The sequence below is a fragment of the Leucoraja erinacea genome, chromosome 7 (genome assembly GCF_028641065.1).
Source record: "Leucoraja erinacea ecotype New England chromosome 7, Leri_hhj_1, whole genome shotgun sequence".
Lineage (NCBI taxonomy): Eukaryota > Metazoa > Chordata > Chondrichthyes > Rajiformes > Rajidae > Leucoraja > Leucoraja erinaceus.
This window is the reverse complement of record NC_073383.1, coordinates 1,727,097-1,740,226: the sequence shown is the minus strand read 5'-3', so window position 1 is coordinate 1,740,226 and position 13,130 is coordinate 1,727,097. Positions and strand designations below refer to the sequence as shown.

The following is a 13,130-nucleotide window of genomic DNA, read 5'->3' as shown; positions in this document are numbered from 1 at the left end:
TAATGAGGTCAGGCAGCATCTGTGGAAGTCTGAAGAAGGGTCTCGGTCCCAAACGTCACCCATTCCTTCTCTCCAGAGATGCTGCCTGACCCGCTGCGTTACTCCAGCATTTACTGTTTACCTTCTGTTGAATGCCAAACAGATGAACGTTTTAGGACAGAACTCTTTCTAAATTACAGCCTGTTAAAAAAAGAAAATCTCTCTCCGGTGACGCTGCTCGTCACTGTGGGTATTTTCCAGCGTTTAGTTTCGTTTTTTTTTTGCAACACCCGCAGCGTTTTATTTGTACGCAAAATGCTGGAGTAACTCAGCAGGGACAGGCAGCATCTCCTCTGGAGCCAAGGAATGGGTGACTTTTTGGGTCGAGACCCTTCTTCAGACTGTGAGTCAGGGGAGAGGGAGACTAGATATAGACAGTGACATTGGGTGATGTAGAACAAATGGATGAAAGATATGCAACAACAAAAAAGATGATAAAGGAAATATTCCCTCTCCGGACCCAACGAGTCCCCTTTCTCCAGAATGCTTGTGGGGGCGGGGGCGCGCCTGTGCACGAGCACGGCCGCGGGCACGAGCATGAGCATCATAGCAAGGTAGAGGCGCGCTCCCGGCGCAGCCCTGCGAGAAACTCCAGCTCCCAGCACAGCGGAGAAGTCTTGGGGCGAGTGAATATACAGACCAAGTGGATGAACATCATTTAGCATTGAAGCCAATGCAATCGAGGCAATCCTCTGGCAGCCGGGCTGTGGCTTATTGTGGCGTTCAGACACACACACACAAACACACATGTGAAATAAAAGCTGCTGAATGAACTCGCGGCTTCTTCCAGCCAGGAGCAAGCAGCAAGTGGCGGCGCTGAGTGAGAGGGTGAGTGAGAGAGATGAGGGGTGGTAGGAGGGGATTGGCAATGTTTGTTTTTTAAGGAGACTTCTTTGCGTCGGCGTTTGTTTGTCGGGGTTAGTGGCGTTGATGGGGAGAGGGGTGGGGGGTCTGTTTCAGCGGCTGGGGAGGAAGTAGCGGGCTGCAACATTGCATTGAGAAGATTTCACTTCGTTAATTTCACTGTGCTCCGGATTTAACGTTACCGCCTTCTTGTTACTTTCCCCTCGTCTGGTAATGAACCATTGAGCGGCTGAGTTACTCCAGCTTTGTGTGTGTGTGTGTGTGTGTGTATTCAGTTTAAACCAGCATCTGCAGTTCCTTCCTACACAAGGGTTTCCTTGGTAGACAAAAATGTTGGAGAAACTCAGCATCTATGGACAGAAGGGACAGACGTCTCGACCTGAAACGTCGCCTATTCCTCCTCTCCATAGATGCTGCCTCTCACCCGCCGAGTTTCTCCAGCATTTTTTGTCTACCTTCGATGTTTCCAGCAGCTGCAGTTCTTTCTTAAACAGTCTACATTTCCTTGATCGCCGACTGCTGTGATCTGTCTGATCGCACCTTCCATGCTCTTTGTACCCTTCCATGTCTCCCTCCCCCTCTCCCCTGACTCTCAGTCTGAAGAAGGGTCTCGACCCGAAATGCCACCAGAGATGCTGCCTGTCCCTGCTGAGTGACTCCGGTTTTTTGTCGGTGTAAATCAGCAGTTCCTGTAGTTCCTTCCTACACATTGCACGGAGGTTAGATGCTACGAGCTTCCCACGGCTAGCTCCTTCCCTTTTGAGTCCAGTACCGACAGCCCAGTGGCGACGTCCAGTAGATCTGTGAGCAATGACGAGTTGCTTCCGCTGGCACACTGGAATTTGAGTTTTAAGGTTGCCGAAGTTGTCTCAAATTCAGCCACAACAGGTCGGGCAACTTTCCTGTCCCTCCAGCTCAGGGCTTCCCAACCCTTTTCGGCCCGTTTGCCCCTGGCAACGTTAATACCACATACAATGACTTTTGACTTATTAATGAACAACTAATGATGAACAGATACCGGTGTACCAGAACCAAACACAGTCAGTCAATGAAAAAAAAAAAAACAGGTTGGGAACTCCTGCTCTAGGTAAGGGTTTTTACGATGGTTAGCATATCTGTTCATTATTCTCACCACCTTCCAATTTAAAACAATTCTCCCTGAATTTTCCGAACATGTTCAAACCTGCTCCTTTGGGCACAACTTATCTAAATGGGGAAATAAATGAATTATTACTTGTCTAACATCAGTGATATCTGGTGATGTCATGCTGGCCTTTAGATTAACAGTAGCCTTTTGTGGCATTCAATGAATCCACGATGAAGATTGATAATCATGAAGTCACAGTAACCTCCATCGATAAACGTCACACTGATTTGATTAGTATTTTAAGAGTGACCCTGGGAAAAAGCAGTGAGTGCAGTCTGTCATGGTTTACAAAGCTATTTGTGGAGCTGATATTTTTCGAAAATATGGACTTATCTTGAAAATCTCATGCTGGTGGGATGAAATGACATTTTTTTTTTAGTTGGTTATTAATAATCGGCAATTCTCAGGTGGCATTCAGGAGTTAAACCCAACCATCAATAACATTCATCACTTAGTCTGGCGAATTATATTTCTCTGCGTCCCACTCAATTTATTGTGGACCGCTGGGGCAATAAATTGTGCTACCCTGCCTGCCTGCTACGTGTTTTGTAATGGATATTTCCACTATATTTGTCATTTAAACACGCCTGTTTCCATGTTATTAATCTTAATGCATTGAGCAAGTGAGAGCAACCTGATTTCCTTGTATTCTGTTTTTTTGTAAACAATGGTGGCCTATTTAATTTATGGGGTGTGTAACCTTTTGGATTAATGACATTTTTGCCGCTGGCATTTAAATTATCATTTGAGTGTTCCTCTGTAGTTAGTGGCCTTGTGGTGTGGGGAATGTTTTGATCTTGTGGCTTAAATTAATATTTTCTGACATAGCTTGATATTAGTTTGGTTCATGTGAAAATGAAAGTATTAAGTTTGAAGCCTGAATTGCTGGTGTGGCAAGTATACATTTATCAACACTGCAATCTAAAGATTCAATATTAAGTGTTCACATTCATCAGGCTTGTTCTTTATAATTCTTACTTGATATTACCAGGCATTTATTTCCACAAATAAAATTTAAAGCAATCATTATTTCAAAAGAGAAAATCTAGATTTCATTTTATATTGAAGCCTTCACCAGATAGGCAAATGATGACCTAACGAGGGAGGCATGTTCTCTGGATGCTTTCAAGAGAGAGCTAGATCGGGCTCTTAAAAATAGCGGAGTCAGGGGATATGGGGAGAAGGCAGGAACGGGGTACTGATTGGGGATGATCGGCCATGATCACATTGAATGGCGGTGCTGGCTCAAAGGGCCGATTGGCCTACTCCTGCACCTATTGTCTATTTCAGATTGTCTGAAAATTGCTTAGAACTGCTTGCATCTTTTGTCTTATTTCTAATGTTTTCACTTTTGCTTTTCGTCTCCGGCATAGGAAGTAATATCTTTGAGAATCTATACTTGGTCATTTGCAAGTTATGAGCGAAAAATATTGAGGGCTGTGATGTTGATTTATGAGAAAAGCACCAGTCATGGTTGACCTGAGGTCACAAATAGAGCTACGTTTTACCAAGAAATAGTTGAGGTGTACTCTTTTTTTTTTAAATTTACACAAGTCACAGGGATAAATTAGCCTTCAGTTGATTTAAATAATTTGAAGGCCTTTACTGTCATTTATCATATAACATACAGTACAACATGGTCGGAAGGTAAAATACTCAATAGCTTCCAGACAGCTAACTAAGGCAAAGGGGCAGACAGATAACTCCTCTGAACAAGGAGAGTCAGACCCGTTTGTGCTGCGTTTTCTATTTATTGCCAGGGTAGTAGTAAAGATTGAAGATAGACTCAAAAAGCTGGAGTAACTCAGCGGGACAGGCGGCATCTCTGGAGGGAAGGAATGGGTGACGTTTCGGGTCCAGACCCGAGCTGTCTGAAGAAGGGTCTCGACCCAAAATATCACCCATTCCTTCTCTCCAGAGATGCTGCCTGACCCGCTGAGTTACTCCAGCATTTAGTGTCCGTCTTTGGTTTAAACCAGCATCTGTAGTTCCTTCTTACACATAGTGGTAAAGATTACCAGACTAACAGTGGAAAATGTAAAATATTCAATTAAGTTTAATTTATTGTCACGTGTACCGAGGTACTGTGAAAAGCTTTTGTTGCGTGCTAAGCAGTCAGTGGAAAGACAATACATGATTACAATCTATCCATTTACAATGTACAGATTTGTTTAGTGCAAGGTAAAGCCAGCAAAGTCCGAGCAAGGATAGCCCAAGGGTCATCAAAGAGGTAGATAGTAGTTCAGCTCTGCAAATATTGATTGTGATTGCTGTTCATTGTTCAGTGATTGTTGATCTCAAAGTGTGTCCCCTTTTGTGTAGCTAAAGGTCTAGGCTTAGTAGGTAGGCTGTGTCTCCTATGTTTCTGTGGTTGATACAATGACCAGTCTTTCTTCATAAGACAGCCCTGACATCCCAGGAATCAGTATAAACACAACCAAAGCTTCACTTTGGAGACTTGGCATATGGATGGTCTCACCAAGACCCTGTACAACTGCAGTAGAACTTCCTGGCAAATCCTTGAACCTTGTACCTGCATTGTACCTTCAATGACTGGTCTGACACCCAGTCTCGTCCCCCCTGGAAATTGGACAATAGTTTTTTCCCGTTTTGGGCAAAATGTTTTCATTAACCAAGCCAATTAACCTACAAACCTGTACGTCTTTGGAATGTGGGAGGAAAGAGAAGATCTCTGAGAAAATCCACGCAGGTCACCATGTGCCTCTTCAGTCGGGAGGACAGGAAAGGAGAAAGCTAATGAATTAACATTTGAAACCTTCACCCTCGTCATTCAGACTGTGAATCCTTTTGTGAAAAGGACAGGAGAAATCCGATTATCTATCTCTTAAAATGAGTTTCTGCATGAAACAAACCCAGCCAATGTGCTGGAAACATAGTTTATTGTTTCTTTTTAAAAATGTAAGGTTACATTTATCAAAGACTGATCTGTGAATATTTTTAATACAGTCTCGTAAATGCTGCATTTCTGATTACTTCAGGTGTACTGCAATCATCAAGGCTGATGGTAAATTAAAATATTAGATTACATTAATTCTAATGCCACAATCGCTCGTGCTCCACTGATAATAACAACACCCAATTGAACTTAAGTTATGTTTTGACACCTTAGTTCCTCTTCAGATGTGCAAACGTTGTCATTGTAAAATGGGTCACGTCATTTTCATCTGAACTGGGACTAACATCATTACGGGCTGAAGTCCGTTGGTTGGTCTACATGGGAGAGTCTAGGAACTAGAGGTCAAAAGCCTCAGAGTTAAAGGACATTCCTTTAGATAGATGATGAGAAATTTGTATAGCCAGACGGTGGTGAATCTGTGGAATTCTTTGCCACAGAAGTCTGTGGAGGCCAAGTCAATGGATATTTTTAAGGCAGAGATAGATAGGTTCTTGATTAGTATGGGTGTCGGGGATTATGGGGAGAAGGCAGGAGAATGGGGTTGGGAGGGAGAGATAGATCAGCCATGATTGAATGATGGAGTAGACTTGATGGGCCGAATGACCTAATTCTACTCCTATCACTTGCATGCCTCCGTGTACTTTAAATGCTCAGGTTTTGCAAAGATGGGATGAAGCAAGTTGCTGGAACTAAGGATTAATAAAGAAATGAACTTCCATATCAAATTGTCTATCTTAACACTCCTGTGAATCATCTTGGAATTTTTCGCTGTATTAAGGAACCATCCCAACATTGCTGTAAAATATTGCATATGTGCAGCATATTTTAATTTCCATATGATGTGTAACTTGATTACTTTTCCTTTTTTGTAATCTACACCTTCCCTGCTTACTTTGTCCTTGACTATTTCATGGTGTTGAGTGCTACTGGTCAGTGGACCCATAAAAGGCCCAGATGGCACATATATACTATTCCTGCCAGCGAGGAACCAGTTGACCTTCAAATGATGTTCCCATCTTATTGATAATGCTGAAATTACTGTTTCACTTTTCAAGATACAAGATACATTTATTTGTCACATGTGCCAGTTGGCACAGTGAAATGTGATCACCATACGGACATGCAGTAAAATAAAGAACACAGCATAGAGTTGATAGAGTTCAACATAAAACATCCCCACACAGCAGAATCAAAATGTTCCCACTGTGAGGGAAGGCACCAAAGTCAGTCATCTTCCTCTGATGTTCACCCATGGTCGGGGACTCCGGAGCCCTCCGCAGTCGCCGCTATGGGCAGCTGGCTGCTCAGGCCTGGATGATGAATCTCCGATGTTGGGACTGGAGGGCCTTTGAGAACTTCGAGGAACTCGAGTGAAATCTCAAGCTCCGACATTCAGTGCTACAATTAAATGGGCCAGTAATGATCTACGATGTCTTGTTGCATCATTACTGGATGGCATTATGTAGATTATGTATGCATAAGAAAAAAAAAAACGGTCTAAATATAACAAGATTATAAATCTGCAGTCTATTGTGTTTCTATCTCACACTTGTATTCACTGGAGTTTAGAAGGATGAGGGGGTATCTTATAGAAACATATAAAATTATAAAAGGACTCGACAAGCGAGATGCAGGAAAAATGTTCCCAATGTTGGGCGAGTCCAGAACCAGGGGCCACAGTCTTAGAATAAAGGGGAGGCCATATAAGACTGAGGTGAGAAAAAACTTTTTCACCCAGAGAGTTGTGAATTTGTGGAATTACCTGCCACAGAGGGCACTGGAGGCCAAATCACTGGATGGATTTAAGAGAGAGTTAGATAGAGCTCTAGGTGCTGGTGGAATCAAGGGATATGTGGAGAAGGCTGGCACGGGTTATTGATTGGGGACGATCAGCCATGATCCCAATGTATGGCGGTGCTGGCTCGAAGGGCCGAATGGCCTGCTCCTGCACCTATTTTCTATGTTTCTAAATGTGGGCTTATTCTTTGAGCAAGTGCATGAAATTCATTTAGGGAAGTACAATTATGTACTCTTTTTTTAATTAATTTGTGGTGTTGCCTAAATTATGCCACGTTTAGGGTGAGTTTACTTTTTGGCTTCGATACGATGCGATACGATACAATAGAACTTTATTTATCCCAGGAGGGAAATTGATCTGCCAACAGTCATAACACAAAAACATTTTAACTCTTTTTAATTCTTGTATTATCCCTGTTCTCTGACACTTGATTCTTGGTGTTCACCTGAATAAATGGCTGTGATCTTCCTTATAGATTTCTAAATCAAAATGAATGGACTTGACCTTTCATTCCACATGTAATACGAGGATTACAAAACCCTTTTTTTATTCATCAGCCCAGTTCATGTACGTGACTGTTGAGCTGTTCGCATTAACATGCTTTACGTACATTGCCTCTAATGGGTACCACGCAACTGGCTTAACTATGATGTGCATCAGGCATGTCACAGAGTCGCCCTAACCATGACCTTATGCTGAGTTACCAAAGAATACAAACCTGCACAGAATGGTGTGAATCAGTGCTTCCTACCAAGGAGGTAATAGAGAAAACAAGGCTAATTTAAACGTTGAGCAGCATGCTTCTAGGAACTAGGAAATACATTTGGATTCATCAAAAAATGCTGTATTTCGTGTAAAACTTGAACTGACACAGCTCTAGAACCTAACCAGAACATACTTTTATTGTGTTGTATTAAATATTAGCTATGAACACTTTCAGTTGGGAAAAATCAACCCAAAAATCTAATATATTTTGATACAAATTTAGGTCCAACTGCAGGAAGCAATTTCTTGTCTCTTTATATTTGATTATTGATTGACTCGAATGCTGGCCATTAGCTCGTTATCCAGTGACAAGTCTGTAATTTGCTATCATTTGTGTCAATAGCTCGTTATTTAGCTGTCCTGTTTTATGTAAAGTATGGTGCTACTTTAGGAAATAGGGAAAATAAAACTACTGGTAATTAAGGAGTCTTGGCCAATTGTAGGAATTAACACGTTATAAGGAAATCCAAATTATTTTGAAAAACATGGGAGATGTGAGAAAATCTAAAATAAATTGTCTTTGTAAAGGTGTTTGAACTTCTTTATATTTGCTCTAACTGCGTGTGTCCAATTCTTTAGAATTTAAATGCTTATCTTCTTCTGAATCTTCTGAATTTATAGTCGGCAGGGCAGTACTCTGCATATCGCCAACTTGGATGTGTTGTGCACACTAAAGGGCCTGTCCAACCAGCATGCGATTGTATGCATCAAATGCGACAAAACGTGGTCGCTTGAGGCGTACGGCCTTGCGGGGCCGGTCCTACTTCCAACCGTGGAGGCATATGGAGTTGTGCAGGGCTGGTCCCGACATCATACTCACCAATCAGCTGGGCAGGAGGCGGGCCGACTGAATTTGCACGTCACACGGCATCGGTCGGTTACGTCCTCGCGCAAAAGCACGCCAGGCGGTGACATCATCGCGCAACGCCACGCGCTAGGCTAGGCGTACGCCGTCAAAACGCTGCATACGGCGTCAAGACGCTGGCGTAGAGATACTGCGTATGGCGTTGAGATACTGCGTATGCCCGTCAAGGCGCTGCGTAGGCCTCAATGCGGCTGTGGGCCGACAGGCCGTTGTCGCGTGGAATTTTTGAACAGTGTCCGTTTTTCGGAGCCCCACGCGATGTCGTGACCAACCCCGCACAACTCCATACGGCTCCGGCGATCAGAGTGGGACCGGCCCCGCGAGGCCGTACGGCTCAAGTGACCACGTTAGGTTACACTAGCCGCAAGCAGTCGCGTGCTGGTTGGACAGGCCCCTAACATGCTATTAGTGGCCCCTTAAAACTGTCCAGTGAAGGTGATTTGACTATATTGTTGTTTAGTTTATTCCATTCCCTTAAGGTTCGTACAAAGAATGAGTTCATATAAATATCTGTCCTGGTGAATGGGATTTCTATTTGCATATCATTTTTCTTTCTTGTTCTCCTTTCTGTTGAGTATGTTATGTATCTATCTGCAGTTATGCCCACGACCCCTTTTGAATCTTGTACAACATGGCTAGTCTGTTCCTTGCCCTTTGTTTCCAGCGTTTCCCACTCCAGGTTGGACAGCATCTGGATGACACTCTATTGTAGTTCCCGCTGCTTTCCTCTGTACCCCTTTTAGTTTGTTGATATGACCAATTTTGTATGGGTCCCAGGTGCATGAAGCGTATTCCAGTAAGGGTCTAACCAATGTTGTATATGCTGTGATTGTCACTTCCTTTGGGCAGAACCAGACGTTTTGTCTAAGGAATCCTAGTGGCTTTAGTGACCGTGTTATCCACGTGTTCCCCCCACGAAAGCTTGTTATCAAGATGAAATCCAAGGTATGGTTGTGAACCACACAATTTGGTTTGGGAATTGCTCTGCCCAGGACACGAAGGCTCTGCAGAGAGTAGTGTGTTCGGCCGAACGCACTATGGGAAGCACACTCGCCCCCCCTGCAGGAACTATACATCAGAAGGAGCAAATCCAGACCCAACAAAATCATGGGGGACCTCTTCCACCCCAGCAACAGACTGTTCCAGCTGCTACGGTCAGGCAAACGCCTCCGTTGCCATGCTGTAAAAACAGAGAGAATGAGAAGGAGTTTCTTCCCAGAGGTCATTAGGTCTGTAAACTCCTATCTCACCAGGGACTAAATTACTGTACCAATTTACTGTTGTGTGGTGTCTTTTTAAATTGCTGTTTCTTTTTTTCTCCCACAAATATGTAATATGTGATTCTGTTCCATTCTGGTTTGTAGTTTTTTTTGCACAATCTGCAAGCATTGCCACTTTTCATTTCACTGCACATCTCGTATGTGTATGTGACGAATAAACTTGATGTGACTTGACGAACTTGTAGGATGAAGTATTTGTCCACAGAAGACGTAGGCTCGAGTAGGTGATTTCTTCTTATTTGAAATTATATTAATTGAGCATTTAGTTGGGTTGAAGCTCATCTTCCATGTGTTTTGCCAGGACTTAAGGTCTTCTTGTAAGGAGCTCATGTCCTCTACATCAGTGACAGGTGTATATCTGTAGTGATGTTGTATCGTTGTACTTTTGGAGTCGATTCATAATCCTAAATTGGGGAAAATGTTTAATTTTCAGTGGTTGCCTTTTTTGCTTATAGTGATGGTGTTTTAAACAGGTCGAATGGAGATGATTGGGTGTTGTTCAAGCTTGGTGTTCACAACACTGTAAGAAAATGAGTTTGATTTTATCCATAGATAGACACCAAAAGATGGAGTAACTCGGCTGGTCAGGCAGCATCTCTGGATAGAAGGAACGGGCGATGTTTCAGGTCGAGACCCCTCTACAAACGTAGGGGAGAAGGAGACACAGAGATAAGGAAGTGTAAGGTGTGAAAATTAGATGACAAAATTCCACTGGGTGGCACTTCGATGGCAGCCTCGCCTGCAGGCTGCTTGTCCTGTTTGTCCTTTTTTTTAGTGCATTTAAAAATTATGTGTTAATGGTGGCCGATTGGGAAAGGGGGAGATGCAGCGAGACCTGGGTGTCATGGTACACCAGTCATTGAAGGTAGGCATGCAGGTGCAGCAGGCAGTAAAGAAAGCCAATGGTATGTTAGCTTTCATTGCAAAAGGATTTGAGTATAGGAGCAGGGAGGTTCTACTGCAGTTGTACAGGGTCTTGGTGAGACCACACCTGGAGTATTGCGTACAGTTTTGGTCTCCAAATCTGAGGAAGAACATTATTGCCATAGAGGGAGTGCAGAGACGGTTCACCAGACTGATTCCTGGGATGTCAGGACTGTCTTATGAAGAAAGACTGGATAGACTTGGTTTATACTCTAGAATTTAGGAGATTGGGAGGGGATCTTATAGAAACTTACAACATTCTTAAGGGGTTGGACAGGCTAGATGCAGGAAGATTGTTCCCAATGTTAGGGAAGTCCAGGACAAGGGGTCACAGCTTAAGGATAAGGGGGAAATCCTTTAAAACCGAGCTGAGAAGAACTTTTTTCACACAGAGAGTGGTGAATCTCTGGAACTCTCTGCCACAGAGGGTAGTTGAGGCCAGTTCATTGGCTATATTTAAGAGGGAGTTAGATGTGGCCCTTGTGGCTAAAGGGATCAGGGGGTATGGAGAGAAGGCAGGTACGGGATACTGAGTTGGATGATCAGCCATGATCATACTGAATGGCGGTGCAGGCTCGAAGGGCCGAATGGCCTACTCTTGCACCTAATTTCTATGTTTCTATGTCTATGTTTCTCTGGTTTGGGGGTGGGTGAGGGGTCGGGGGAAACTTTTTTTCAATCTCTTACCTTGCCGGAGATGCAAATGTTTTCCGGATCGTATCTCCGGTCACTCTGCGACCTAACATCATGGAGCTGGAAGCCTTGCTCGGGACTGACTTTGAGCCCCACCGCCGGGTGTGGACTTACCATCGGAGCCGATCCCTTGCCTAGGATCGACGCCTGCGGATTTCACCATCGAGGAGCTCGTGGTCTCGGGTTGAGACCGACGTCGGGAAGCTCCAAAAGCCACATTAGGTTCGACTAGCTCTGACCTGGGGTAGATCAACCGGCGCGGTGGTGCTGAGATTCCCCCCCCCGATGCAGGAGTTTGATCGCCCCGACGAGGAGGCCCGCCGCCGGCTACGGGAGTAAGATCGTCCCGTCAACGGAAGGTTAGAGGCCCCCGACCGCTGGAGGACAAAGAAGGGAGAGATTGAACTTTTTTTCACCTTCCATCGCAGTGAGGAATGTGGAGGAGTCACTGTGGTGGATGTTTACGTTAAAATGTATTTTGTGTCAAAAAAAAACTTTTTATTGGTACGACTGTATGGCAAATCAAATTCCTCGTATGTTGCAAAACATACTTGGCCAATAAAGTATGATTATGATCAGATCAAGGAAGATTAAAAATGGATCATTATTAGCTAGGAGAAGGTGACAACGAAGTATACAGAGATAAAATGTAATCAGAGGGACAGTCAGACTGGTCAGTCAGCCAGTCACACTGATTTAATCCATAATTTGTATATAAACTAACCTCCACTGACTACATCTTAAATTATCCAGCATTTAGTGGCATGAATAGCTGTAGCTCTCTCCTCCACTCTTCTAGGTACGTTTATTTGGTGTGGCATGCCTTGGATCAATTTGCTTATACTATATAGCTTGCAGGTAAAAATCATAAACCACAAAATCTGAAAACAAAGCAGAACAAGCTGGAACACATGGCAAGTGAGCAGGCATCTGTGGAAAGTAACTTGAAGCTGCAGAGAAACTCGTGGGAAGAGATGGGAGGGAGAAAGGGAAGGCTGGGACCATGGTAAAGAGAAAGGGCAAATGAACAATTAAGGGCCTGTCCCACTTGCCAATATTTTTGGCGACTGCCGGCATCATCGACTGACGTATCAAGTCACCGAACAATTTGTGCCGTGATGACGTATGACGTATTGACGTGCGGTGTTTTTTCAAGTGCCGCGCCATTTTTTTGTCGCCGCTGGATTTTAAAATATTCAAAATCATTTGGCGACCCTGATATGACATCGGCAGTTGCTGAAAAAAATCGCCAAGTGGGACAGGCCCTTATAATTATGCTGCTTTGTGTTGTGTTAGTTGCAGGGCTGAGGAACAGGTCCAGTTTGTATTAACAGAGAGAGAGAAATGGGAATTTGATAACTTGCAGCAGAATACAGGCGCAATAGTGTTTAGCTGGAAGGTATAGAAATCAATGTGTAGGAAGGAACTGCAGATGCTGGTTTAAACTGAAGGTAGACACAAAAAGCTGGTGTAACTCAGCGGGTTAGACAGCATCTCTGGAGAAAAGGAATAGGTGACGTTTCGGGTCGAGGCCCTTCTTCAGACTGTGAGTCGGGGGAAAGAGAAACGAGAGATATAGACGGTGATGTAGAGAGATTATAGAATAAATTCATGAAAGAAATGCAAGAAAGTTATGATGATAAAGGAAACAGGCCATTGTTTAAGAAGGAACTGCAGATGCTGGAAAATCGAAGGTAGACAAAAATGCTGGAGAAACTCAGCGGGTGCAGCAGCATCTATGGAGAGAAGGAATAGGCAACATTTTAGGTTGAAACCCTTCAGTTTGAGTTTCTCCCGCATTTTTGTCTACCATTGTTAACTGTGGCCTTGGTGAAGAT

The 13,130-nt window shown here is 43.7% G+C and overlaps 1 protein-coding gene across 1 annotated transcript in view; it reads left to right on the top strand.

Moving 5' to 3' along the window:
- The first annotated feature begins 564 nt into the window (after positions 1-564).
- LOC129698566 (diacylglycerol kinase beta-like) overlaps positions 565-13,130 on the top strand; it is a 275,043-nt gene continuing 262,477 nt past the window's right edge. The window contains exon 1 of the mRNA XM_055637649.1: positions 565-867. The gene's annotated coding sequence lies outside the window, so the exon portion shown is untranslated. The remainder of the gene's footprint in view (positions 868-13,130) is intronic.